Consider the following 27,380-nt stretch of genomic DNA (forward strand, 5'->3'; position numbering starts at 1 on the left):
CACAGGCTTCCATACTCATCAGAATTCAGTGCTAACCGGCCCGACCAGTCCCAGACTGACCAACCCCGACTCCCGCTGTGAGAACCTATTCGGCCGCAGCCGTTTCACACTGGCCATGCAATGTCCACTCTCACCTTTTCAAGGGTTCCAGGGAAAACAAGTAAAAATAAAAATATCTAGTACTTATTTACGGAAGGCAACAGGAAAAATACACCTCCTGGTGACAATGATCCACTGCAATCCCAACCGGTTTGGGTCCCACCTTAAAGTCCTCGATACTAGAAATAAAGCTTGGTGAAGTCATGACATAATCCACTGTACTGGCCCCATGCCTGTGCGGGAAGCATGTGAATCCCCCATATAAAGGGAAATTCTCTAGACCAATAAGTATGGCCAAACCATGTGTAGTTGCCATTTCCATGAGATGTCTCCCATATTCAGTGTGTTCTTTATCCTGTGAGTTTCTAGTAAGCCCCTCCTGTGATAAATCCACTTCTCTGAGCATTTCCTCAGAAGTATCATAGAATACTACTTGAGAGTTGGCCGTTCTGGCATTAAAGTCTCCTAAGAGAACGATGTCTCCATCTCTAGAGAACTCCCATATGTCATTATTCAATATGGAGAAAGGGGACTGTCCTTTAGGTGAGGAGTAGACTGAGGTATTCGGAGGGAAGTAGCATATAGCGATGTATAGAAATCTACCTGTCTCGGCTCTCATTCTCACCCACATATACCTTGCTTGCTCATCTTTCCTGATAATGTGTAGTAGTGGTTTCAGCTCCTCTTTAAATAAGACTGCTACTCCTCCTGAACCCCGGCTACCTCGTAGAGATCTCTTGTCTGGTCGACCAGCTGTTTCCCATAAATACCCCTTCACATGTGGCATAAGCTGTCCCGGTATCTAGTGTGTCTCTGAGTAGAAAACTATGTCTCTGTCCCTAAAGCTGTCTTCAAAGGCACCTAAATCTAGCCTATATGATCCATTACAATTCCACGCCGCTATCCGGAGCGTCGCCCATAGGTCTCGCACCGTCATGATGAGCGCTTTTCCAGAACCACTACTTTCCCTCCTCTATAAAAGGCGATTTTCCCCTTTTCGCTTGCTGCCCTAATCTCTGGCATCAACTCTTGCATGTGTGCCACTTGTGCCAATGTAAGGTCTCCCTAGAAAATACCGGTTTTCTTAAGAGTTGGCCTCTTCTTTAGAAATTCTTTCCTTATTTCTATATTCGGGAAGCGGAGAATAAGAGAGAGAGAGAAATGTTATATTAATGTCTTCAAAAGACCAAAATGACCTATGAGACCAAAAAGTTACAATTGGTGAATCTGATACCATGTCTGAGTACGGAAATTACAAAGTTACAACGTTGCCAAGTTAACAAAGAACTAACACTAAAACACTAAGGAGAAAGGAAATAAGGGGGAGAAGGGGGGATACGGGGCTCATGGGTTCAGATGAAATCTCTCATCGGTCGCTATCGGATCTCATCGACCTCCTCCATGGTCAGAACTCTGGTTGGGTGTCTTGCATGTCGAGCTAGAGTGATCTGTATCTTCTTTTGCAACCTTCGTCGGTAATGGGAGACCCCCCGAGGTCGTGGACGTCTGCATCTGCCAAGTTCAGTGGCTCTGTCAAGCAGTGTACCTCTAGTATGAGTAGGCTATGAGATCTGCTGTAATGACTGCTCCATTGGCCCTCCTCCGTCTGGTGTTAAGAACTCTGTGATTCGTCTTTGAGATTGTCTTTCCCCTGATGTCCTCAGCAAGATCTCCCTAAGTCTGCGCAGCTCTAGCAAGAACAATCCGAGACACTTCTGATCCTTGTATCTCATGACTCTAGAAAAAGGTCCGAACCCTTCTCTGACCAGGCAGTGGAAGCGGCCGCGTATCTCATAGTATGCCGGGCAGTGACATGTGTAGTGCAGCTCTGTCTCTGGCTCTAAGTTACATAAGTGACATATCCTGGCTCTTGCCGGCACCCCTTGAAATTGGCCAGTCTCGATCAAGAGCTGATGTGAGGATGTGCGTATATGTCCAATAGCGCATCTTATCCCATGAGATAAGTGTGTATCCATGTATGCTGGCCTAGTCACAAAGCCGTCCTCCGTGAGTTGGAGAAGATGCTCTCTGTAGAAGGCCATCTTCGTGCCCAACTCCTGTGTCGGCTGTATCCATGTGCTCTTGGTATTTAGCTGAATCAGATCCTGACGTATGAACCTGGTGATCTCTGTCCGTGTGAGAGACAAGGAGGGTGCATCCAAGGAGTATTGAAGTGGAGGTAATCTATCCATTTTGAGACCATGCGACTGAAACCATGATGTAATCTGTCCATACCAACATGCTGTATCGCCTTGTAGAGCTAGTTGTCGAGATGACTCCAGGGCAAGCCTAGCGTATCTGTCTCTGGGGAGATCCCATAGACTGTGCATAAAGGAAACTGATCTTGTCAGTGCCTCTACCACGAGGGGGGGGGGCGGCTAGCTCGACTCGAATAATCTCATGTGGTATTGAGGCCTTAGCCCGAATTATCCGAGCGATCATAGAGACCAGAGGCCTCTCCATACATCTCCATTCATCTGTGTTGCCAAATCTCCCATGGTGGTCTACTGAGGGTCCCCATACCTGAACTCCATAGAGCATAGCTGGAGTTACTAGCGTGTAAAAAAGCCTAAGCTTTGTTCGTGGTTACTGAAACTGAACCTGCGAACACATCCTCTTCAGTCCTCCCAAAGCTGCATATGCTCTCGTTAGTCTAGTCTCTGATGCTCTTCTTAGTGAAAACATCGGTCCACTGAATACTACCCCAAGATAGGTATATGCATCTGTGTACTTCACAGTCTCCTGGCCATACATAAGTGTGGGTGCCGACCTCCTGACCCACTGTGGTGTGGTGTTGAACACCATAACCTTGGTTTTCCCCATATTGACTGACAGTCCACTATCACGAGCAAATGTATGCAGAGCATCCAAATGACGTTGCATCCCCTCTGGGGAGTCTGAAATCAGCACAATGTCATCAGCATATAGTAACAACGGAATCCATGTCCCTGCTAGCTGAGCCCCCCTGCCGCTCTACATAGTCTGAAAACTCATCCACATACATCCCAAAAAGAGTCGGGGATAGGGGGCATCCCTGCTTTACTCCAATAGTGGAGTGAACCATGTCAGACATTCCCTCAGTGGTGCGTACCCGCCCTATCACTGTCCTACATAGAGCCAGAATACCCCATATCAGCTCTGTAGGCACACCCATGTCCTGTAGTCTGTGTATAAGTCTAGCTCTCAGCACTGTGTCAAAAGCTTTGCGGAAATCCACAAACCTACAATAGATTCTCTTGCCATGGTGTCTACTCTCCTCAATAATAGCTCTGAGTGTCAGAATCTGGTCAAGAGTGGAGAAACCTCTCCTGAAACTTGCTTGCCCTGGTGCTCTTATTCCCTCTCGCTCTGTCCATCTTCTCAGCTCCTGGTCAAGAACGGATGCATACAACCTAGCTAATGTGTGGCCAACCATGATGGTGCGATAATTCGCGGGAATCATGGGATCTCCTGACTTGAAAATAGGCACAATCGTAGACATACTCCAAGTCTCCGGGAAGCCTTCATACATGGCTCGATTAAACATCATAGCCAGGAGCTCTGCAAGCATATCCCTGGCATGGATGAAGTGCTCTGCTACCAGACCATCATGATCATGTGCCCTCCTTGTCTTCATCCTGTCAATGGCTTTCCTTACCCTCTTGGCAGTAAAGAAAGAACATGTCTCTGGGCATGTCTCTAGTGGGTCCGGCAGGGGTGGTTTCCCTGATGCTGTGTAGAGAGATGTGGCATATTCCTCCCATGTCTCAGTGGAGGTGACTACGGGCGGTGGTGAATGCTCGTGGAATACCCTCCATGCTTCGCCTTAGTCCTGACTTATAAATAGCTGATATAGATCCCGCTCTAGCTGAGATAGATGGGCCCTTTTCTTTCGTCGCACTAGGTGGCAAAAGATAATCCGTGACTGTCTATGTGTGGCAATACCTGTGAGCACTTCCCTCTGTAGTTTGATCCTCGTCTCTCTGCACTCCTCATCATACCAATTGTTTTGGGGCATGTTCCTAGATCGTCTCCGTGTTGGCTGGCTGTGGGGGTATGCCACTGATGCTGCATCATGGAGCGTCTCTGTCAATATCTGAGTGAGTTCATCTAGTGGCCGTCCCGGCTCTTGGGTGCATAGCTGCCTGTATATCTCATCCATATACACAGAATCCGTCTCCCTCATGAAGGTATACCGAGTGTGTGGGGACCTCGATTTGTGTGTGTGTGTGTGTGTGAGAGAGAGAGAGGTGTGTGTGTGTGTGGTGTGTGGCGCGAACCCTAAAATGCAGAGGCGAGCAGCAGTCGTTGTCGCGAACCCTAAAAACAGCGTCTGTGTGTGTCAGCAACACCTGCGCGAACCCTAAAACACAGAGGCGAGCAGCAGTCGTTGTCGCAAACCCTAAAAACAGCGCCAACAGGTGTTCGCGAACCCTAAAATAGAGGCGAACAGACTGTTCCCGTGACCAGTAGGGCAGCAGCACGTTGTGTGGGTGTGTGTGTGTGCACGCGCGCGCGTGTGTGTGGGTTGACGCCTGCTGTGTCAGCGCCTTGACAGTCGGGCAGCAGTGTTAGGGTTTTTGACAACAAGATAGGGTTTCACAGTCAAGCAACAGTGAGTTAGGGATTCACAGTGGAACAGCAAAGCGTGCAGGTCTCAGAACTGGCAGCTTGGGTGTGCGTGCGGTGTCCCACCAGAGAATTCCCTGCGGCCTCCCTCAACTCTGCGTCATCTGCAGTTCAGGCTTTGCCTTGATAGCTTGTTTCCGACGCATGTTCTGTACATCTTTAGGTTTTTCAGTTTGATTAAAGTTTTCAAGCAGCAGGTTCTTGTACAGCCAGCTTGTGTGTGTCGGTTGGTGTTATAGCAGTCAAATATCCAAAAACTCAAAAAAAAGTCTGTGTGTGTGTCGGAGTTTCACATGGATTTGGCCAAGCAATGTATATACAAGCGCCAGAAGGCCATGGAATCTTCGGATATGGATGCTTTAAGCCTTATCAAAGAATGTTTGCATGAGGATTTCGAGGATGCTCGCCAAGCCTGGGAAGGATCCGCTCCTGACATGGAAGTGCGCATTCCTATATAGGAGCTTATGGATCCCGTTGCTCAATATGCGCTCAACGTGGTGATTCTTTTTTTCCTGGGAAGAATGCCTACGGCTTAGGATGTAGGCCAATGGGTTGATTTCCTGCTCAAACGGCAAGCAATCCGAGGGGTTTATTTCGGCGCGCACGGGTTCTATGAAGTCTTGTTGGCCGACATGGATGCTCGGGACGCTTTGCTTGAAATGTCTCCTCTTTTCTTCAATACGCAGATGACTCATGTACTGCCCTGGGCTCTCACCAAAGACTATCAAAGTCTCATTCGTCACAAGTGTCCTGTTTGGGTTGAGGTGGTCGATTTTCCTCGCACCTGGCGTCACTTTCTTCCTTTGCTTGCTTCTCAGTTGGGCAAAGTCATTTGCCCTCCGAAGCTAGACGCAAATACAAACCGTTTTTGTATTCTGTGGGACATAGATATCCCCACACCAAGAGGTATTTCCATCGATTCTGGGGATGCAGTGGTTGGTAAGCGTCCATTTAAGCTTAAGTGGGGCAAGTTTGCAAACTCTTGTTTCCGATGTCCGAATGTCCGGAACCCAACCTGCAACCACCACCTTCAGCTGTTCCTACTCCTCAACCCCACTCAAATTCGAAATCTTCTGCTGACGTTCAAACCAAAAGTGTTTCAACCTCCTCTCCGACAGCCGGGGTGAATAAAGGCAAGGGGAAACAACTCCAATTGTCTGCACTTTCTGCCTCTCCGAATATTAAAGACGAAGGCAAAGAATCGGCTTCAACGTCCCAAGCTTGGATGTTGCCCAAGAAACCCGTTAAAGCTGCTACAGCCCGTATTTCGGCATCTTCTCGTAATTACGTGCCCCCTTTGAAGAATGTTGCTCAAAAAAAGCTCCCTTGTAATGACAACACGTCTTTGGCTGAAGCGTGGGACAAGGTGGTCCGTTCTTATAAGGAAGTTGCTACAGGCGAAGCCTCTTCATCGCAAGGTGCTTTTACTTTCAATCTTCCAAGTCCAGGTCTTGACCCACCTTCTTAGGTGATTGCAGCCGGGGAGGATGTGTCGATGGGCACTGGCACTTGAGTTTTTTCCCATTTTCTCATTTCCTCGCCCATTGTATATACCATATCAGAATGCATAGTTCTTTGAAGTGCATCTCCTATAATGTGCGTGGGTTATGCAATCACGACAAGTGGCGGTTAACATGGCACTATGTACATACATGTCAAGCAGATATTGTGGTTCTTCAGGAGCATAACCAGCATCAATTTGCAGGACAGACCTCTTACCTTGCAGGCTACTGGATAGCTTATGCAGGCTCGGCCGGCTATTCTGGTGTGATTATACTTGTTCGACACGAACTCTTCCTGACCTTGGTTTTTAATGACCCAGTTGGGCGATGGATGGTCATCCAATGTATTGTTAATGGAGAAGTTTTTGAATTTGGAGGCTTATATGCATACACAGCTTCTGCAGATAGGGCACGGTTGTGGAGCGCTATCTCCTCTTATTGTTGGCGTTCTAATGCATTTCTTTGTGGGGACTTTAATAATGCACCTAACCATGCAGATAATACTACTGGGCATTCTCACATGCTTCATACGGAACGGCAATCGTGGGATCAATTTATGATGACATGTAATGGACTTGACTTGTGGCCCCTATCGCATGCTGCTGATCCAGGATTCACTTTTCAACATAATGCTCAATCTATGTATCGCGCTCGGCTTGATCGCTGGTATCTTTTTCACATGCAACAATATGATAATTTTGTTTGCGAGTTGAAGATTGATTATGCTATGTGTCTTTCGGATCATTTTCCTGTATGCTTGAAGCTTCGTTTTGGCTCTTTTGATGCCAATGATCGCCTGCCCAAGAAGAGGCTATTGCATGTCAATAATGCTTATCTCAAGCATGAGCCTTTTCGGGCTATGATTGTGGATATTATCCCGCCTTTGATCTCCTAGATGTATGTTGATCTGGACATAGCCTGGTTCCGCTTTGTTATGCGTGTGCAATGTGTTATCCAGGATTATGGCAGGGATTATTTGTCACAATTCAGGGAACAAGTTACTCAGAGGCGAAGGATGCTTGTAGCAGACTAATGCACTTGGCGAATCATTCTTCTCTTACTGACACTCAAGCGACTGAGTTGTTTTCTGCTCGCGTTGTGTTACGGCACAATGATGAGAGGAAATTGGCCAAATGGCAAACTCACGCTCGACAACACGCTTTTGCAGATAAAGGCTGTTCTTCTAAACAAATTTTCCGGCATTTGCATCACTCCAGGCAGTCTCAAGCTATACGAAGAGTTAAATTACCGTCAAGGGAATGGACCTCTACTTTACAAGAGCTAGCACTCGCCTTACATTCTCATTATGGCAAGATTTTTGAGGCCCCTTCTTCTCCCACGAGCGTTGCTTGTCGCACGCGTCGCATGTTTCTATCCCATGTTACTCCCATCCTGTCGATGCGGCAGGCTCCAGACTTGGAGGCTGTTTTCACTGAGCCGGAATTGCATGCCAGCTTGCTTGATTTGGGTCGATGGAGGGCTCCTGGTTGGGATGGCCTCTCTGTGGAATTTTTCTTGTCCTTCTGGGATTATTTGAAGATGCCTCTGTTGCTCATGATGAATACAGCCTGGGAACAACAGGAATTGCCCTCCTCTTGGAAAGAAGGTTTGCTCAAGCTGATACCTAAGCATGCATTGTGCGAAGAATTCTCTCATTGGCGGCCTATTACACTTATGCATGTGGTGTATAAATTAATGGCCAAAATGCTAGCTAACCGACTCAAGTGCTTTTTGCATGAAGGCTTGCATCAATCTCAATACGGCTTCATTCCATGACGTCAAATTACTGATAACCTCGCGAATGTCATCATTGGTATGGAATATGAAAAATACACTCGATAAGATGTATTGGTCATGTAGGTTGACATTGAAAAGGCCTTTGATACTGTGCTTTGGGATTATATTGCGGACACCATGCAACACTTGGAATTTGGGCCTAGGATATCCCGTGTCGTGTTGTTCTTGTATGCACATAGCACTTCTGCGGGTTTGCTGGATGGATTTCTTACAGAATCTTGGCCTTTGGGACGGTCGGTGAGACAAGACTGCCCTTTGAGTGCTATGCTCTATGCGATTGCCACTCATCCCTTGTTTATGTATTTGGATTCCTTGACTTCAAGTGGCAAGCTACATGGCCTATCTTTACCTTCGGGACGGCAATTTGCTGGTCAGGCTTATGTGGATGACTCTTTGTTTATGCCTCGTAACCACTATGAGGATGTACAACAAATTATGCATACTCTTGACTTGTTTGGATTGGCGGCGGGTCTCAAAGTTAACTTTGGTAAGTCCAAGCTATTGCCTCTGAAGGAGTGTGACTGGCATCGGATATTATGGCCTGGGGAGATCGTTCCTCCACATGTTTTGGTTTGTCATTGGGTTATCCGTTGGGTTGGAATGTATCGGCTATGCAAAAACTGGATTGGGTGCTCCAACGTCTACATTCCAAGTTAAATTATTGGAAACTGTCCACGTGGCCACTTCATATACGTCTCAAGATTGTCCAATGCATCCTTGTGGCTTATGTGCAGTTTTAATTGCCTTTGTTATCCTTGCCTCGGTTGCGCTTGCAATCCCTCATGTCCAATATTTTAGAGCATTTTTGGCGGACCTCGTCTACCAAGAAGGGTCATCGGCTTCTCTCTATGGACAAGCTGTGTTCTCCCAAGCGGCTTGGAGGGTTAAATATTTTGGACTTGCGACGTCATCTTTTGGCCCGGAAAGCTATGCTGTTGCCTGTCTTGGTGGAGCAACAGCAACCCTAGACTCTCATGGTTACACATTTGTGTACGCACGTTGTCACCCCAGCTTTTGGTCATTGGCAACCGACTTATTGGGATGTTGTTTTTGGGAAGCTTGAAGGACACATTCCTGGATGTCCCTTTACTTCTCTCATTTTTGATTGGAAAGTTGTCACTTCGCATTTGGCTTGGAATGGTCCCAACTCATCATCAAGAGAAACTTCTAATTGAATAATCCATTCATAGGGCCTTCGCTCATTCACTTTGGTTCAGCAGTCTCCTCGCCAAGCATATTTTTTTTCCCAAAAAGGAATCTGTCAGGTGCATCAGGTGTTGGATGGCTCGGGTTATGTTATTTCGCTGATGCAGTGTCCCGCTTTCGGATGGAATGGGGACCATCAGCTGCATGTATATGTTTTCGTTTAGGAGGTCTGCATGAAGTAGGGCCTTCGCTTTCACTTTGGTTCAGCAGTCTCCTCGCCAAGCATATTTTTTTTTCTGTCAGGTGCATCAGGTGTTGGATGCTCGGGTTATGTTATTTCGCGATGCAGTGTCCCGCTTTCGGTGGGTCCTCACTATTCTTCTCTTTGGCGGAGATTCAAAGGATGCTTGCTGATTACTCACCCATTCCTCCTTCGGATGTGATTCCTCGCTTCTCTGATTGAATCTGGCTACGACTAGATTGGACTGCATCTTAGCTGCAATGTATATGCCATCCTTCAGTCTGATATATGGATTGTGCATCATGGTAATCGGTGTGTTGCTCTCCGAGTCATCCTTGTGTGGCAACACACAATGTCTCGTATTTGGCATAGTCATCTACCTTTGAAGGAACGGGTTTTCTTGTGGCGCTGCTTGTTGGGAGCTCTACCTGTTGGCAGTGTGTTGCATACTCGGCATATTGCACCTCCCCACTGCCCCAGATGCCTTGAAGCTGAGGAGACCGTGCCACACTTGCTGTGGCATTGTCGCCACTCCCAAGCCTTCATTCGGCAAGTGTCGACTGCTCTTCGACTGCGTTTTCCTTCCGGCTCGTTTCATAGACGCTTTTGGCTTTTTGGAGTGCTTCGGCCATCGCATTCTCAGTTTGCCGTGTTCTTCACTTGGGTCAGATTTTGGACCCTGTGGACTATCTGGCACCATCGGAACTCCTTAATGCTCCACGACACCTATGTTGACCCCTTCCACTATTTCAAATCATCTCTTGGTGAAGCACTATATTTTGCTCATGATGTTGGAGACATCACTCTTGATGCCTACAGGATTTACTTTGACTGTTTCTAGATTTTGGAGCCTTATAGTGCTCAGATTTTTGTATCCCTTTCTTTTCGTGGGTTTTCCTCGTTTTGAGGTTTCCCACTTGTAAAGTAATCAAAGCAGATTTACAAAAAAAAAAAAAAAGTGTGTGAGGGCCTCTCCTAATGGAGTTGTGCTAAACTGAAAGGTCAGGGTGAAAGACACGATAGATGATCAATTGCTACTCCAACTGGCCTAGTGCCCACCATGAAATCAAAAGGAATGAGACCCAGCTTGGGCCATAACATAATCCACTGTGCTGGCACCATGTCGGCGTGGAAAGCAAGTAAAACCTCCAGCTGTCGAAAATCTTTGTAGGCCATTCACAATGGCCAATCTGTGTGCAGTTCCCATATCTATCAAGTATCTGCCATATTCAGTGTATTCCTCATCTTGTGATAGTCTAGATAGACCCATCTCTGTGACGTCCAGCTCCCTAAGCATCTCTTCGGAAGTATCATAAAATATTGTCTAGTGGTGGGCAGTCCTAGCATTGAAATCCCCTAGTATGATAATGTCACCATCCTTGGAAAACTCCCATACGTCATTATCCAAAATAGCAAAGTGGGATTTTCCTCTAGGTGATGCATATACTGATGCATATTGTCTGGTGGTGGGCAGTCCTAGCATTGAAATCCCCTAGTATGATAATGTCACCATCCTTGGAAAACTCCCATACGTCATTATCCAAAATAGCAAAGTGGGATTTTCCTCTAGGTGATGCATATACTGACGTACTAAGAGGAAAGTAACAAATAGCAATGTAGAGGTATCTGCCCGTCTCTGCCCTGAGCCTCACCCACATGTACCTAGCCTGTTCATCCTTGTGTGCTATATATATGAGAGAGAGAAATGAAATGAAATGAAATGTTATATTAACGTCTTCAAAAGGCCAAAGTGACCTATGAGACCAGAAAGTTACAATGCGGTGTATCTGATACAAAGTCAGATTAACAAAATAAATTAAACTAGGATAACAAAATATATATACTGCGGGATCCTAAACTAAGCAGTACAATGTGAAGACAATATGGGAGGGGAGTAGAGATCCATCTTCATCTGCACTCTGGACGACGAAAGAGTATGGCTTGAATCCTTTGCCGTAGCCTCCTTCGAAATTGTGTAGCTCCTCTCGTCCTTCGGGGTCGTCTAGATCTCCCTAGCTCCAATGCTCGTCTATGAAATGCCAGTAGTGCGGGTAGACCTCTCCACCGTCACTGGTTGCTCCTCTGTCTGTTCTTCTGGGTGTACAGTATCTAGTGTAAAGAAATCTGTGATCTGTCTCTGGGATGTCTCTCTTCACCTCTCCTCAGTAGGGTTCCTCTATGCTTGTGTAACTCAAGTAGATAAAGCCCAAGACATCTTTGATCCTCATAACTCATGACCCTAGATAGAGCCCAAAACCTTCTCTGAATAGACAGTAAAAACGACCTCGTATCTCATAGTACACTGTGCAATGACATATGTAATGTACTTCTGTCTCTGGCTCTAGATGGCATAAGCGGCATATTCTTTATCTGCTGGTGTCCCTCTGAATCTGCCAGTCTCAATCTCGAGCTGATGTGAGGACGTGCGTATCTGGCCAATGGCACAACGCAAACCATGCGAAAGATGCGTGTCCATATAGCTAGGTCGAATCACAAACCCATCCCCCGTGAGGTGGAGAAGATGCTCTCTATAGAAAGCCATCTTTGTGCCCAACTCTTGTAACGGCTCTATCCATGTCCTTCTCGTGTCCAGCTGGATCAAATCCTGACGGATGAGTCTATTAATCTCTACCCGTGTCAGAGACCTCAAGGGTGCCTGAAGAGAGTATTGAAAAGGAGGCAACCTATCCATGGTGAAACCATGTGTCTGAAACCATGATGTCATCTGAGCATACCAGCATGATGTATCCCCATTAAAGGCTAATTGTCTTGAGGACTCTAGAGCCACCCTGGCATATCTGTCTCTGGTAGTATCCCATAGGCTGTGTACAAAGGAGACTGATCTTGTGAGCGCCTCAATCTCCATAGGGGGGGCAACTAGTTCCACTCGAATGATATCATGCGGTACAGAAACCTTGGCTCTAATCAGTCGAGAGATCATAGATACCAGGGGCTTCTCCATACGCCTCCACCCATCCTGGCCTATAGAAGGTCCCCAAACCTGCACCCCATATAACATAGTAGAGTCTACCAAAGTATCAAAGAGCCATAACTTTGTCCTAGGTTCCTGGAATTGAACTTGTGAACACATCCTCTCCATTCCTCCCAGAGCCGCACCGGCTCTAGTTAGTCTAGTCTCTGCTGCTCTTCTCAAAAAAATCTTGGCCCCGTGAAGACTACCCCAAGGTAATGTGTGCATCTGTATACTCCACAATCTCCTGACCATATTTGAAAGTAGGTACTGATCTCCTCCATTGCGGTGTGGTGTTAAACACCATAACCTTTGTTTTACCTAGGTTTACACCCAGGCCACTATCCTCTGCAAAACTGCGTAGTGCGTCCAGATGTCATTGCATACCTTCTGGTGAGTCAGATATCAGTACAATAATCAGCATAAAGCAACAATGGGATCCATGTCCCTGCCAGCTGGGCACCCCTGTCACCCTTTCTGTCAATGTAATCAGACACCTCATCCACATACATACCGAATAGAGTAGAGACAATGGGCAACCCTGTTTCACTCCAATAGTAGAGTGAACTAAATCAATACCCCCTTTGGAGTGCGTACATGTCCCACCACTGATTTGTACAAAGCCATTATCCCCCAAATTACCTCTAGGGCACACCCCATCTCTTGCAGTCTGCGCATCAATCGAGCCCTTGGTATGCTTTGCGAAAATCCACAAAGCTACAATAGATCCGTCTCCCATGTGCTCTGCCCTCCTCAATGATGGCCCTGAGTGTCAGAATATGATCAAGAGTGGAGAAACCCCTCCTGAAGCCGGCCTGACCCTTTGCTCGTACACCCTCGCCCTCTGCCCAGCTACTCAGGTGTTGCTCCAGAATAGATGCATACAATCGTGCCAATGTGTGTCCAACCATAATAGTGCGGTAATTCCCAGGCTCTGTAGGGTCACCAGCCTTGAAGATTTGAAGATGGGCACAATATTAGACAACCTCCAGGTCTCAGGTAATCCCTCACACATGGCACGATTGAACAACACTGCGAGAACCTCCATCAGCATATCCTTGGCATGTATAAAGTGCTCCGCTACTAGACCGTCATGATCATATGCCTTCCCGGTCCTCATCCTGTCGATGGCCCTTCGTACCATCTCAGGCGTAAAGAAAGTGCTCGTAGTTGGGCAAGGCTTGGTAGGGTCTGGAAGGGGTTCCTGTCCCAGAACCGTATATAATGATGTTGCATATTGGCCCCACACATCAGGTGAAGTAATCACTAGGGGAGGAGAGTGCTCATGGAAGAGTCGCCATGCCTCTCGTGAGTCCCTACTCAAGAACATCTGATATAAGTCTCGCTCCATCTGAGCTAGGTAAGCTCGCTTCTTCCGTCGCACAAGGCGTCGGAAAGCAATCCGAGACTGCTTGTAAGTGATGACTCCTAACAGAAGATCCCTCTGAAGCTGTGCCCTCATCTCTCTGCATTCCTCATCATACCAACTATTCTGGGGCATGCTCCCAGCATGTCGTCTCTTACCCGGTTGAGTGTCTGGATATGCCACTGATGCAGTCCCATGCAGTGTCTCAGTCAGTATATTGGTGCACTCCTCCACTGAGAGGCCTGTACCATTTCTGCCAGCTGTGCCTTCCAATAGATGGTCCGAGATCTCCTCTGTATAAACGAAATCAGTCTCTGGTGTAAATGTATAGCGGGTGTGTGGCCTGCCTCCTGGTGTCTGGGTTGTACTATACTGAAATTTAACGGACAGTGTCAATAGAGCATGATCTACTGCTATGCCCACTGGCGTGGCTACCACTGTGAAATCCTGAATGCAAGGGATAAAGCTCGGTTGTGTCATAACATAATCTACTGTACTGGCCCCATGTCTGTGTGGAAAGCATCTGAAACCGGCTGCTCGAGGAAATCGCTGTAAGCCATTAAGTATGGCTAATCCATGTGTGGTCGTCATTTCCATGAGGTATCTCCCATACTCCGTTTGCTCTTTGTCACCTAAGCATCTGTCAAGCCCCAACTCACCCGCATCCAGCTCTCGAAGCACCTCATCTGAGGTGTCGTAGAAGACTGTCTGCGAGTTGCCCGTTCGGGCATTGAAGTCCCCTAGGAGAATGATATCACCATCCCTTGAAAACTCCCAAATGTCATCATCCAGGATAGAGAAAGGCGACTGCCCTCTGGATGCGACATACATTGATGTACTGGGAGGAAAGTAACATATGGCAATATATAGGAATCGACCTGTGTCAGGTCTCAGTCTCACCCACATATATCTAGCATGATCATCTCTTCGTACAATATGCAGTAATGGTTGTAGTTCCTCTCTGAATAGCACTGCTACTCCTCCTGAACCTCTACTCCCGTGCTTAGATCTCGCATTTATCCTGTGAGCTGTTTCCCATCTGTATCCCACCACATGTGGCATTACCTGTCCAGGGGCCTGATGAGTCTCTGAGAAGAACACAATATCCTTGTCTTTGAAACTCTCCTCAAATGCACCCACGTCCAACCTCATAGACCCATTACAGTTCCAGGTGGCCATCTTCAGTGTGGTCCCATAGGTCTCGCACCGTCATGCAGTACGCCGCTCTAAAATCACCACCCGTCCATCTCTGTAGAAGGCTATCTTTCCCTTCTCCCTTGCCGCTGTAATCTCTGGCATTACCTCTCTCATATGTGCGAGCTGTGAGAGGGTCAGGTCATCACCGAGGAAAATACTTGTCTTTTTGAGAGTAGGCCTCTTCCTCAAGAATTCCTTCTTCTCTTCCAACGAGGGGAAGCGTAGTATGAGAGCTCTCCCCTTTGAAGACTCTCCCGGGCCATCACTTTTCTTACCTACCCTCCATGCCTTTGTGTGCAAAGGCTTTTCCATCCCCATCATGGATGTAAGGCTTGTGACCTCTTTCTCCACGTTGTTTATGTCCTTGAGACCGGTCACTCTCACATGCAGTGCTCGCATCCGCCTTCTTTGTTCCTCTTCGAGAGTCATGTTAATAAGTGTCGGTGTACAAGGAGTTTCTTGACCTTTCCCATTCTTGGCGACCTCGATCCATTTTTCAGCCTCGTCCGCCTTTTTCTGTGTCCTTGTTATCATCTCCGCCCATGAAGATGTCTTTGCCACACTCAGCTTCTCTTCCTCTGTGATCATCCTTACCTGTTCCTTAATTTCCTTGATTTCATCAATTACCGAGGGTTGAAATTCGCCTTCCTCTAGTCCATTGCTTACTCTATCAGGAAGCTCCTGTTTAAGGGCTGATACTTCTTTTTTGAGTACCCGTATCTCGGCGTTTGGGTTCTCCTGTTTGAGGGCTGATACTTCTTCTTTGAGTGTCTGTATTTCTGCGTTAAGGCTCTCTTTCTCCTTCTTCCATTGTGCGCCTTCATTGAAGACCATCTGAAGGAGGTTGGCCTTCTCCTTCCACCATCCTTCCATCTCTGTTTTCCATTCCTTCATTTCCCTCTCCATCTGCGCCATCCGCTTATTCGTGAGCATGAAGGTTGCCTTTGCTCGCGGCTTGCAAACAGGTGAGACATTGGCGGCTTCTGTGTCCTGTGCAGGGTCTTCTTCCAGTGGATCCATTCCGGTGAGGCCCAAAGAATCAGAGAGAGAGAGAGAGAGAAAGAAAGAAAGAAAGAAAGAAAGATTTTTAACGTCTATGTCAGGCCGAAATCGGCCTATGAGACAAATCAAATGTACATGGTGTGTATGTCATCCGTCTATCGGAAAGACAAATGAAACAAAATTGATACAAAACTGAACTGAATGTAGGTAGAGAGAGAGAGAGAGAGAGAGAGAGAGAGAGAGAGAGAGAGAGAGAGAGAGAGAGAGAGAGAGAAGGAGCGATAGATGGGCTGAGGAGAGGGGTGGGGGGGGGGGGGGGGGGAGGGGTGTTTTTACGCGATAGACAGGGAGAAAAGAGGGGGAGAAAAGAGAGAGAGAGAGAGAGAGAGAGAGAGAGAGAGAAGAGAGAGAGAGAGAGAGAGAGAGAGAGAGAGAGAGAGAGAGAGAGAGAGAGAGAGAGAGAGAGAGATGATATGATATATTAACGTCTTCAAAAGGCCAAAATGACCTATGAGACCAGCTGATACAAAGCGGTGAAACTAGTACAATGTCTGAATACAAAAGTACAAAAGTACAAAGGTACTGAATGCAAAAAATAAAAATGAGAAGTGAGTAGTGACAGTGAAAATGAAGTGTAGAGTAAGTTCTCAATGACACTCCGGATGTCGTGCTAGGATGTCCCTGATCCTCTGCTGAAGTCTCCGTCTATGGAGTGTGCTCCTGTGTCTCGGTCGTGGTCGCCTTGATCTCCCAAGCTCAATCGCCCTGTCAATGAGGGTGCCTTTGGTATGCACGCGGGCACAACTCTGCGCGGGTGGCTGCTCTCCTGGCTTTCCCGATCCAAAGAAATTTGTGATCGGGTCTCTGTGACTGTCGTGTCCCATGTTTCCTCAACAGACTATCCCTATGCCACTGTAGCTCAAGTAGATATAAGCCAAGGCATCTCTGATCCTCATACTTCATGACTCTATCTAGGGGTCCAAAGCCCTCCCTGAATAAGCAATGGAAGCGCCCTCGTATCTCATAATACACAGTGCAGTGGCATATGTAATGTAACTCTGTCTCTGGCTCTGTACCGCATAATTTACATATCTTGCTCTCCGGTGGTATCCCTCTAAATCTGCCCGTCTCAATCTCCAAATGGTGCGAGGATGTGCGGATCTGACCTATAGCGCATCGCAAACTATGAGACAAATGAGTGTCCATGTAGCTCGGACGAATCACAAACCCATCTCCCGAGAGTTGGAGAAGATGCTCCTTGTAGAAAGCCATCTTCGTGCCCAACTCGTGCATTGGCTCTACCCATGTCCTCCTGGTGTCCAACTATATAAGATCATGACGAATAAGTCTAGTGATCTCCGTCCGTGTGACTGGTAGTGAAGGTGCATCCATGGAATACTGAAAAGGAGGCAGTCTATCTAGGCTGAAACCATGCCTCTGAAACCAAGAGGTCATCTGCGCATACCAACATGATGTGTCTCCCTGCGTCGCTAACTGTCTAGAAGACTCCAGAGCCAATCTAGCGTATCTGCCTCCACGTGTATCCCATAGGCTGTGCAAAAAGGACACTGATCTAGTAATAGCCTCAATCTCTATAGGAGGGGCTGCTAGCTCCGCTCGAATAATCGCATGTGGTACGGAGGACTTGGCTCTAATCATCTGAGAGATCATAGATACCAAGGGCCTCTCCATGTTCCTCCACTTGTCATGATCCACAGATGGTCCCCACACCTGTACCCCATAAAGCATAGCTGAAGTAACCAAAGTATCAAAAACATCTCAAACCATGAGACAGGTGGGTATCCATGTAGCTCGGGCGAATCACAAAGCCATCTTCAGATAGCTGTAGGAAGTTTTCTTTGTAGTCGGTCATCTTCGTGCCCAATTCTTGTGTAGGGTCTACCCATGTCCTCTTAGTGTCCAACTGTATAAGATCCTTGCGGATGATTTTATTAATCTCCGTTCGTGTGATTGCCAGTGATAGAGCCTCAAGAGAGTATTGGAAGGGGGGTAATCTTTCCATACTGAACCCGTGTCTATGAAACCACGAGGACAGTTGCGCATACCAGCATGATGTATCTCCTTTCATTGCTAATTGTCGAGAGGATTCGAGGACCAATCTAGTATATCAGCAATTATTTGTATCCCATAAACCATGTATAAAGGACACTGATCTGGTAAGAGCTTCAATTTCTATTGGAGGGGCCGCTAGTTCCGCTCGGCTAATCGCGTGTGGTACGGAGGCCTTGGCTCTAATCATTCGGGAAATCATAGATACCAAAGGTCTCTCCATTGACTTCCAATTATCCTGATCCACAGATGGTCCCCAAATCTGGACCCCATATAGCATAGCGGAAGCCACCACAGTATCAAAGAGCCAAAGTTTTGTTCGTGGTTCCTGAAACTGCACTTGTGAACACATCCTCTCCAACCGTCCCAGGGCCGCAAAGGCTCTGGACAATCTAGCATCCGCTGCTTTCTTAAGAGTAAACTTCGGTCCTGCAAATACCACACCAAGGTATGTGTATGCATCTGTGTACTCTACTGTATCCTGGCCATATGCAAATGTAGGTGCCGATTTCCTAACCCACTGCGGTGTGGTGTTAAACACCATAACTTTGGTTTTACCCAAGTTTACCGACAGTCCACTGTCCTTTGCGAATTTATGTAAAGCATCTAACTGCCTCTGCATTCCATCTGGTGATTCTGCTATCAATACAATATCATCTGCATACAACAACAAAGGGATCCATGACCCTGCAAGTTGAGCACCTCTGTCACCCTCGCTATCAATGTAATCTGATACCTCATCTATGTACATACCAAATAAAGTTGGGGACAATGGGCATCCTTGCTTTACTCCAACGGTGGACTGAACAATGTCGGAATCCCCTTCTGGAGTACGTACATAACCAGTTACTGATCCGTATAAGGCCATGATCCCCCAAATAATCTCTTTGGGGACCCCTAAACTCTTGCATCCTGCGCATCAATCTGGCCCTTGGTACTGTATCAAAAGCTTTCCGAAAATCCACAAACCAACAATACATTCTTCTCCCATTTGCTCTTCCTTCTTCAATAATGGCTCTGAGCGTAAGAATGTGATCTAAAGTGGAATAACCCCTTCTGAATCCAGCTTGTCCTGTTGCCCTTATGCCCTGATTCTTTGCCCATCTACTCAATTTTTGTTCAAGAATGGATGCGTACAGTCGGGTGAAAGTGTGACCCACCATAATGGTACGGTAGTTCCCGGGTATCATAGGATCCTCTGACTTGAAAATAGGTACGATAGTAGATAATTTCCAAGATTCAGGGAATCCTTCACACATGACCCGATTAAACAGACGAGCAAGGACTTCTGAAAGTAGATCTCTGGCATGGATCAGATGTTCTGCTGCTAAACCCTCATGATCATATGCTCTTCTTGTCTTCATCTTATCAATGGCTTTTTCCATTATTTCCGTAGTAAAGAAAGTACTAGTAGCAGGGCATGGCTCTAGTGGATCTGGTAATGGAGGCTGTCCAGATACCATATATAATAATGTTACATATTGACCCCATATCTCAGGATAAGTTATCGTCGGAGGCGGTGAGTGCTCGTGAAATAAGCGCCATGCCTCATGTGAGTCCTGACTCAAGAAGAGCTGATATAAATCCTTCTCCAGTTTGGCTAAAAATGCCCTTTTCTTGCGACGTACTATACGCCGAAGAGCAATCCGAGACTGCTTATATGTGATGATCCCAAGTGTAAGCTCTTTCTGGACCTGGGTTCTCGTCTCTCTGCATTCCTCGTCATACCAGCTGTTTTGAGGCATGTTCCCAGCTCCTCTCTTCTGATCAGGTTGAGTATGTGGGTATGCCTCTTGTGCTGCTCCATGTAGTATCTCTGTTAATTGAGAAGTAATCTCCTCTACAGTATATACTGGCTCGGCTGTCCACATCCTATTATAGATCTTTTCCACATAGACTGAATCAGTTTCTGGCGTGAAAATATATCTTGTGTGTGTCTTCTTCCTTTGTACTTGAGAGGCATTGTATTGGAAGGAGATTGATAAGGTCAATAGAGCATGATCCACTGCAATCCCAACCGGTCTGGGTCCCACGTTAAATTCCTTGATACTAGAAATAAAGCTTGGTGAAGTCATGACATAATCCACTGTACTGGCCCCATGCCTGTGCGGGAAGCATGTGAATCCCCCCGATAACGGGAAATTCTCTAGACCATTAAGTATGGCCAAACCATGTATAGTTGCCATCTCCATGAGATGTCTCCCATATTCAGTGTGTTCTTTATCCTGTGAGTTTCTAGTAAGCCCCCTCTGTGATAAATCCACTTCTGCAAGCATTTCCTCAGAAGTATCATAGAATACTGCTTGAGAGTTGGCCGTTCTGGCATTAAAGTCTCCTAAGAGAACGATGTCTCCATCTCTAGAGAACTCCCATATGTCATTATTCAATATGGAGAAAGGGGATTGTCCTTTAGGTGAGGAGTAGACTGAGGTATTCGGAGGGAAGTAGCATATAGCGATGTATAGAAATCTACCTGTCTCGGCTCTCATTCTCACCCACATATACCTTGCTTGCTCATCTTTCCTGATAATCTGTAGTAGTGGTTTCAGCTCCTCTTTAAATAAGACTGCTACTCCTTCTGAACCCCGGCTACCCTGTAGAGATCTCTTGTCTGGTCGACCAGCTGTTTCCCATAAATAACCCTTGACATGTGGCATACGCTGTCCGAGTATCTGGTGTGTCTCTGAGTAGAAAACTGTCTCTATCCCTAAAGCTGTCTTCAAAGGCACCTACATCTAGCCTATATGATCCATTACAATTCCACGCCGCTATCTGTAGCGTCGTCTATAGGTCTCGCACCGTCATGCTGAGCGCTTTTCCAAAACCACTACCTTCCCTCCTCTATAAAAGGCGATTTTCCCCTTTTCTCGTGCAGCCTTGATCTCTGGCATCAACTCTTGCATGTGTGCCACTTGTGCCAATGTAAGGTCATCTCCCAGGAAAATACCGGTTTTCTGAAGTGTTGGCCTCTTCTTTAGAAATTCTTTCCTTATTTCTATATTCGGGAAGAGGAGAATAAGTGCCCTATCCTTTACGTTTCCCTTCTCATCGATTCCTTTCTTGCCCACTCTCCATGCACTCGTGTGAGTGGGCTCTGTGATGCCCATGCGTTGTAGTAGTTCCTTCACTTCTTCATCTACATTCTCTTTGTCTTTGACTCCTGTTACCTGCACATGCAGAGCCCGAGTCTTCCTTTTCTGCTCTTCCTCAATTGTCATATTAATAATGGTGGAGGTAGGTGTGGTCTCGGGCATCTGGGTCTTCCCTTTCTTCGCATCCTCAATCCATTTCTCTGCTTCATCAACCTTTTCTTGTGTCTTAAAGAGACGTTCCGCCCATGAAGATGCCGTTTTCGATTTCTGTTCATCTCCTTCCCGTAGAGCTTTCATTTGATCCTTCATGTCCTCAAGCTCCTTGAGCACCGAAGGTTGGTCGTCTCCCTTCTCCTTAGTTGTAGATTTGCAGGCCGCAAGTTCTCCTTTTAGCTCCTCGATTATTGCATCTTTTTCCCTCATGTGCTTTTCCATATTTGTTCTCCATGCTTCGAAACTTGCTACTGTCTCATCGAGTTTCTTTTGCATAACGCATTCTGTTACATTTACTTCGGCCTTGATTAGGTTTCGTAATTCTGTTTTCAAGATCTGAATCTCCTCATTTTGTATCCCCCGGGTCTCTCCCCTTAGTTCTCTCATCATGTCTCCATACATGGAGTTCCTTTAGATCTCCGCGCTCGCGTGCATTTCCTTCTTGATGTCATCTCTCATGTAGTTTAGCTCTGATTTGAGCATCATCTGGACCTTCTCCATCATTAGTTCATCACGTACCTTGGACGTTTTTCCCACTTGTAATGATCCTGGTGATAGTACAGTATCTCTGTTTCTCCGCTTAAATGTGGCTGTTATTTTTTTTTGGGGTGGTGTAGCTATCTACACCCGGCCCTTCCTCTTCGGTAAGCGGATCCATCGAACCCGCCCCGCAAATGTGGGGTAGGGTACTAAGGTAAGGGACCGAGAATAAGGCAAACTTTAAAAGTGTATTTTAAAGCTTAAAAGCCTTTGAACTTTAAGAGTTTATTTCAAGGCTCAGAAAACCTTTAAACTTTAACGTAGAAAATGTAAGACCTTCTACGCGTAGGTAAAGGAGGGCTGCCGAGGACCTTCTACGCGTAGGTAAAGGAGAGGTGCCGAGAAGATTCTACGCGTAGGGAATCACGGAGTACCGCGTCTCCTGCGTGAGCCCGCTGCCTCACTGCCTCACTGAGAGAGAGACAGAGCGAGAGTCCTCGCGATGGGGCCGCAACAGCTCCTCGCCATGGGGCTGCCTGCGTGGACATCCTGCTGTACTGCTCCCTCCCCAAACCGCGTGCGCTGCCTGCACACACACAGAGAGAGAGAGAGAGAGAGAGAGAGAGAGAGAGAGAGAGAGAGAGAGAGAGAGAGAGAGAGAGAGAGAGAGAGAAAATGAAATGAAATGAAATGTTATATTAACGTCTTCAAAAGGCCAAAATGACCTATGAGACCAATCAGTTACAAAATAGTGAATCTAATACCATGTCTAGGTACAAAAGAACTAGAAAAGAACTAGAAGTGGAACAAAATACTACTACTACTACTACAATCTAAAACTACGTGGGTGTAGCAGCTGATACAATAGGTACCCGGTAAACTGGATGTAACAGTGTGTGAAACAAAGATGGAAGAAATGGTGAGAATCCATCCTCATCTGCACTCTGGATGTCGAGAGAGTATGGCTCGAATCTTCTGTTGTAGTCTCCGTCGATGCTGTGTAGCTCCTCTCCTCAGTCGCGGTCGTCTGTATCTCTGTAGCTCCAATGCTCGGTCGATGAGAGTGCCAGTAGTGGTCGAATGAGTGTGGGACGAGCTCTGCAGTGGTGGCTGCTCCTCTGGCTGTCCCATATCTAGTGAAAAGAAATCTGTAATGTGTCTCTGGGACTGCCTCTCTCTAGCTCTCCCCAGTAAAGTGTCTCTATACCTGTGTAACTCAAGTAGATATAGTCCAAGACATCTCTGATCCTCATAACTCATGACCCTAGATAGAGGACCAAAACCCTCTCTGAATAAGCAGTGGAAACGCCCCCGTATCTCATAGAACACTGTGCAATGACATATGTAGTGCAACTCTGTCTCTGGCTCTCTCTGGCATAATCGGCATATCCTGCTGTCTGCTGGTATCCCTCTGAATCTACCAGTCTCAATCTCGAGCTGATGTGAGGATGTGCGTATCTGACCAATGGCACAACGCAAACCATGAGACATATGTGTGTCCATGTAGCTGGGTCGAATCACAAACCCATCTCCTGTGAGGTGGAGAAGATGCTCTCTATAGAAAGCCATCTTCGTGCTCAACTCCTGAGGCGGCTCTATCCATGTCCTCCTGGTGTCGAGCTGGATCAGGTCCTGACGAATGAGTCTAGTGATCTCCACCCGTGTAAGAGACAGCGAGGGTGCCTGAAGAGAATACTGGAAAGGGGGCAACCTGTCCATGGTGAAGCCATGCGTCTGAAACCATGAAGTCATCTGTGCATACCAGCATGAAGTGTCCCCCTGTAGAGCTAACTGTCTGGAAGACTCAAGGGCCAATCTAGCATATCTGTCTCTAGTAGTATCCCATAGGCTGTGCACAAAGGACACTGATCTGGTAAGCGCCTCAATCTCCATGGGGGGGGCAGCTAGCTCTGCTCGAATGATCGCGTGAGGTACGGAGGCCTTGGCTCTAATCAATCGGGAGATCATAGATACCAAGGGCTTCTCCATACGTCTCCAACCATCCTGGCCTACAGAAGGTCCCCATACCTGTACCCCATACATCATAGCTGAGGCTACTAAAGTATCAAAGAGCCATAACTTTGTCCGAGGTTCCTGGAACTGAACCTGCGAACACATCCTCTCCAAGCCTCCCAAGGCCGCATAAGCTCTGGTCAGTCTAGTCTTTGCTGCTCTCCCCAAAGAAAACCTCGGCCCAGTGAAGACTATCCCAAGGTAAGTGTATGCATCTGTATACTCCACAATCTCTTGACCATACGTGAAGGTCGGTGCCGATCTCCTGATCCACTGCGGTGTGGTGTTAAACACCATGACCTTGGTTTTACCAAGGTTTACAGACAATCCACTATCCTCTGCAAAACTGTGTAATGCATCCAACTGTCGCTGCATACCCTCTGGTGAGTCAGAGATCAAGACAATATCATCAGCATATAACAACAATGGGATCCACGTCCCTGCCAGCTGGGCACCTCTATCACCCTCTCTGTCAATGTAATCAGACACCTCATCAACATACATACCAAATAGAGTAGGAGACAATGGGCAACCCTGTTTCACCCCGATAGTGGAGTGAACTAAGTCAGATATCCCCTCTGGGGTGCGTACATGTCCCATCACTGATCTGTATAAAGCCATAATCCCCCAAATCAACACTGTGGGCACCCCCATCTCCTGCAGTCTGCGCATCAGTCGAGCTCTCGGTACCATGTCAAATGCTTTGCGGAAATCCACAAAGCTACAATAAATCCGTCTCCCATGTGACCTGCCCTCCTCAATGATAGCTCTGAGTGTCAGAATATGGTCAAGAGTGGAGAAACCCCTCCTGAAACCTGCCTGTCCGTTTGCCCGTACACCCTCACCCTCTGCCCAGTTACTCAACTGCTGCTCAAAAATGGATGCATACAATCGTGCCAGTGTGTGTCCAACCATAATAGTGCGGTAATTTCCAGGCTCTGTAGGATCACCTGCCTTGAATATAGGCACAATAGTAGACAACCTCCAAGTCTCAGGTAATCCCTCACACATGGCACGATTGAACAACACTGCAAGAACCTCCATCAGCATATCCCTAGCATGTATAAAGTGCTCCGCTACTAGACCGTCATGATCGTAAGCCCTCCTGGTCCTCATCCTGTCAATGGCTCTCTTTACCATCTCAGTGGTAAAGAAGGTGCTCGTAGGTGGACATGGCTCTGTAGGATCTGGAAGGGGATCCTGCCCAGGAACCGTATATAACGATGTCGCATACTGGCCCCACACATCAGGAGAAGTAATCACTGGGGGAGGGGAGTGCTCATGGAAGAGTCGCCATGCCTCGCCTGAGTCTCTACTCAAGAACAACTGATACAAGTCTCGCTCCATCTGGGCCAGGTAAGCTCGTTTCTTCTTTCGCACAAGGCGCCGGAAAGCAATCCGCGACTGTCTGTAGGTGATGACTCCTAAATGAAGATCCCTCTGAAGCTGGGCTCTCATCTCTCTGCACTCCTCATCATACCAACTATTCTGGGGCATGCTCCCAGAATGTTGCCTCCGATCCGGTTGAGTGTGTGGGTATGCCTCTGATGCTGCATCATGTAGTGTCTCAGTCAATAAAGTAGTGCACTCCTCTACTGAGAGGCCTGGAGCAACTGTGCATAGACGATCCCAGATCGCCTCTGTATAAACCGAGTCAGTCTCTGGTGTAAATGTATAACGGGTGTGTGACCTGCCTCGTGATTTCTGGGCTGTACTAAACTGAAAAGATACGGACAGTGTCAAGAGAGCATGATCCACTGCTACGCCCACTGGTCTGGCTCCCACTGTGAAATCCTGAATACAAGGAATAAAGCTCGGCTGTGTCATAACATAGTCCACTGTACTGGCCCCATGTCTGTGTGGAAAGCATGTGAAGCCTGCTGCTCCAGGAAACCGCTGTAAGCCATTAAGTATGGCTAGCCCATGTGTAGTCGTCATCTCCGTGAGGTATCTCCCATACTCAGTCTGCTCTCTGTCATGTGAGCATCTGTCAAACCCCAGCTCACCCACATCCAACTCTCTAAGCATCTCATCTGAGGTGTCGTAGAAGACTGTCTGACAGTTGCCCGTTCGAGCATTGAAGTCTCCTAGGAGGATGATATCACCATCCCTAGAAAACTCCCATATATCATCATCTAGAATTGAGAAAGGCGACTGCCCTCTGGATACAGCATATACTGACGTACTGGGGGGAAGTAACATATAGCAATATATAGAAATCGACCTGTGTCAGCTCTCAGCCTCACCCACATGTATCTAGCCTGATCATCTCTCCGTACAATATGTAGTAGTGGCTGTAGCTCCTCCCTAAACAACACCGCTACTCCTCCTGAACCTCTACTCCCATGCTCAGATCTCGTGACTGTTCTGTGGGCTGTCTCCCATTTGTATCCCACCACATGTGGCAACAGTTGGCCAGGGGCCTGGTGAGTCTCTGAAAAGAAAACAATGTCCTTGTCTCTGAAACTGTCCTCAAAGGCACCAACATCCAACCTCATAGACCCATTACAATTCCAAGTCGCCATCCTCAATGTGGTCCCATAGGTCTCGCACCGTCATGTAGAGCGCCGCTCTACAATCACCACCCGACCATCTCTGTAAAAGGCCATCTTCCCCTTCTCCCTTGCCGCTTGAATCTCGGGCATTACTTCTCTCATATGCGCAAGTTGTGAGAGAGTGAGGTCATCGCCTAAGAAAATACCTGTCTTCTTGAGAGTAGGTCTCTTCCTCAAGAATTCCTTCTTCTCTTCCAATGAAGGGAAGCGTAGTATGAGAGCTCTTTCCTTTGAAGATTCTCCGGGGCCCTCACTCTTCTTGCCCACTCTCCATGCCTTTGTGTGTGAAGGCTTCTCCACCCCCATCATTGATGTGAGGCTTGTGACCTCTTTTTCCACATTGTTTATGTCCTTGAGGCGACCTTGATGTTTTATAGCTTCACAGAGGGCCACACAAGCGACCTTGACCATGGAGTGTTCCCTCTCACAAGAGAGAGAGAGAGAGAGAGAGAGAGAGAGAGAGAGAGAGAGAGAGAGATCTGGGAAATGCTCTCCATGTTGATAGTAGATACAAAGCTGCATATACAAGTGATTGAGGGTGGTTTGTTGACATGCCCTCTATGGATAGAGCACAACAACTACTGCTACTGCCATCTACTCCTGGACACGAGACCACTGACTCGGCCTCCATATGGGTACCAGCGCTATCATGCTCCGAGAGCATAGATCTAGTGCATCTCCTCATGGCAAGGGAATAGATCTGGAGGGGAAGAAGCGTGACTCAAGGTTGACACAGAAGGAGATTGTCCTCTGGATCTCTCCACTCCTTAGCCTGCATCTCAGACGAGAAACTCTGCAATTATATGATCCCCAAGCATATGAAAGGCTGCCCCTGAGGCTTGATGATCATGCTGTAACATCTGAAATGCTAGAGAAATGCTGTCCTATGAGGGTGCCCCCTGATGGGCTAATCTGCTATACATTGGAGAGAGATTCTCCTAGCTCCCTTTACAAGGCCAGACCCAAGCTTCCCGACCCACTTCTTAGCTCCCACGACTTGGAAAAGAGGGGAAATATGGAGAAAACAG

At 47.2% G+C, this 27,380-nt stretch overlaps 1 protein-coding gene and 1 pseudogene across 3 annotated transcripts in view; one reads left to right on the plus strand and one right to left on the minus strand.

The window, feature by feature from the left end:
* The window catches only part of LOC147425607 (mechanosensitive ion channel protein 1, mitochondrial-like), a 188,151-nt gene that overhangs the window by 39,874 nt on the left and 120,897 nt on the right, over nt 1-27,380 (plus strand). The gene's annotated exons all lie outside the window — the stretch shown is intronic.
* Nucleotides 1,662-14,321, minus strand: LOC147425608 (uncharacterized; annotated as a pseudogene).

Source organism: Adiantum capillus-veneris, chromosome 25, assembly GCF_014529385.1.
Source record: "Adiantum capillus-veneris isolate H3 chromosome 25, ASM1452938v2, whole genome shotgun sequence".
Lineage (NCBI taxonomy): Eukaryota > Viridiplantae > Streptophyta > Polypodiopsida > Polypodiales > Pteridaceae > Adiantum > Adiantum capillus-veneris.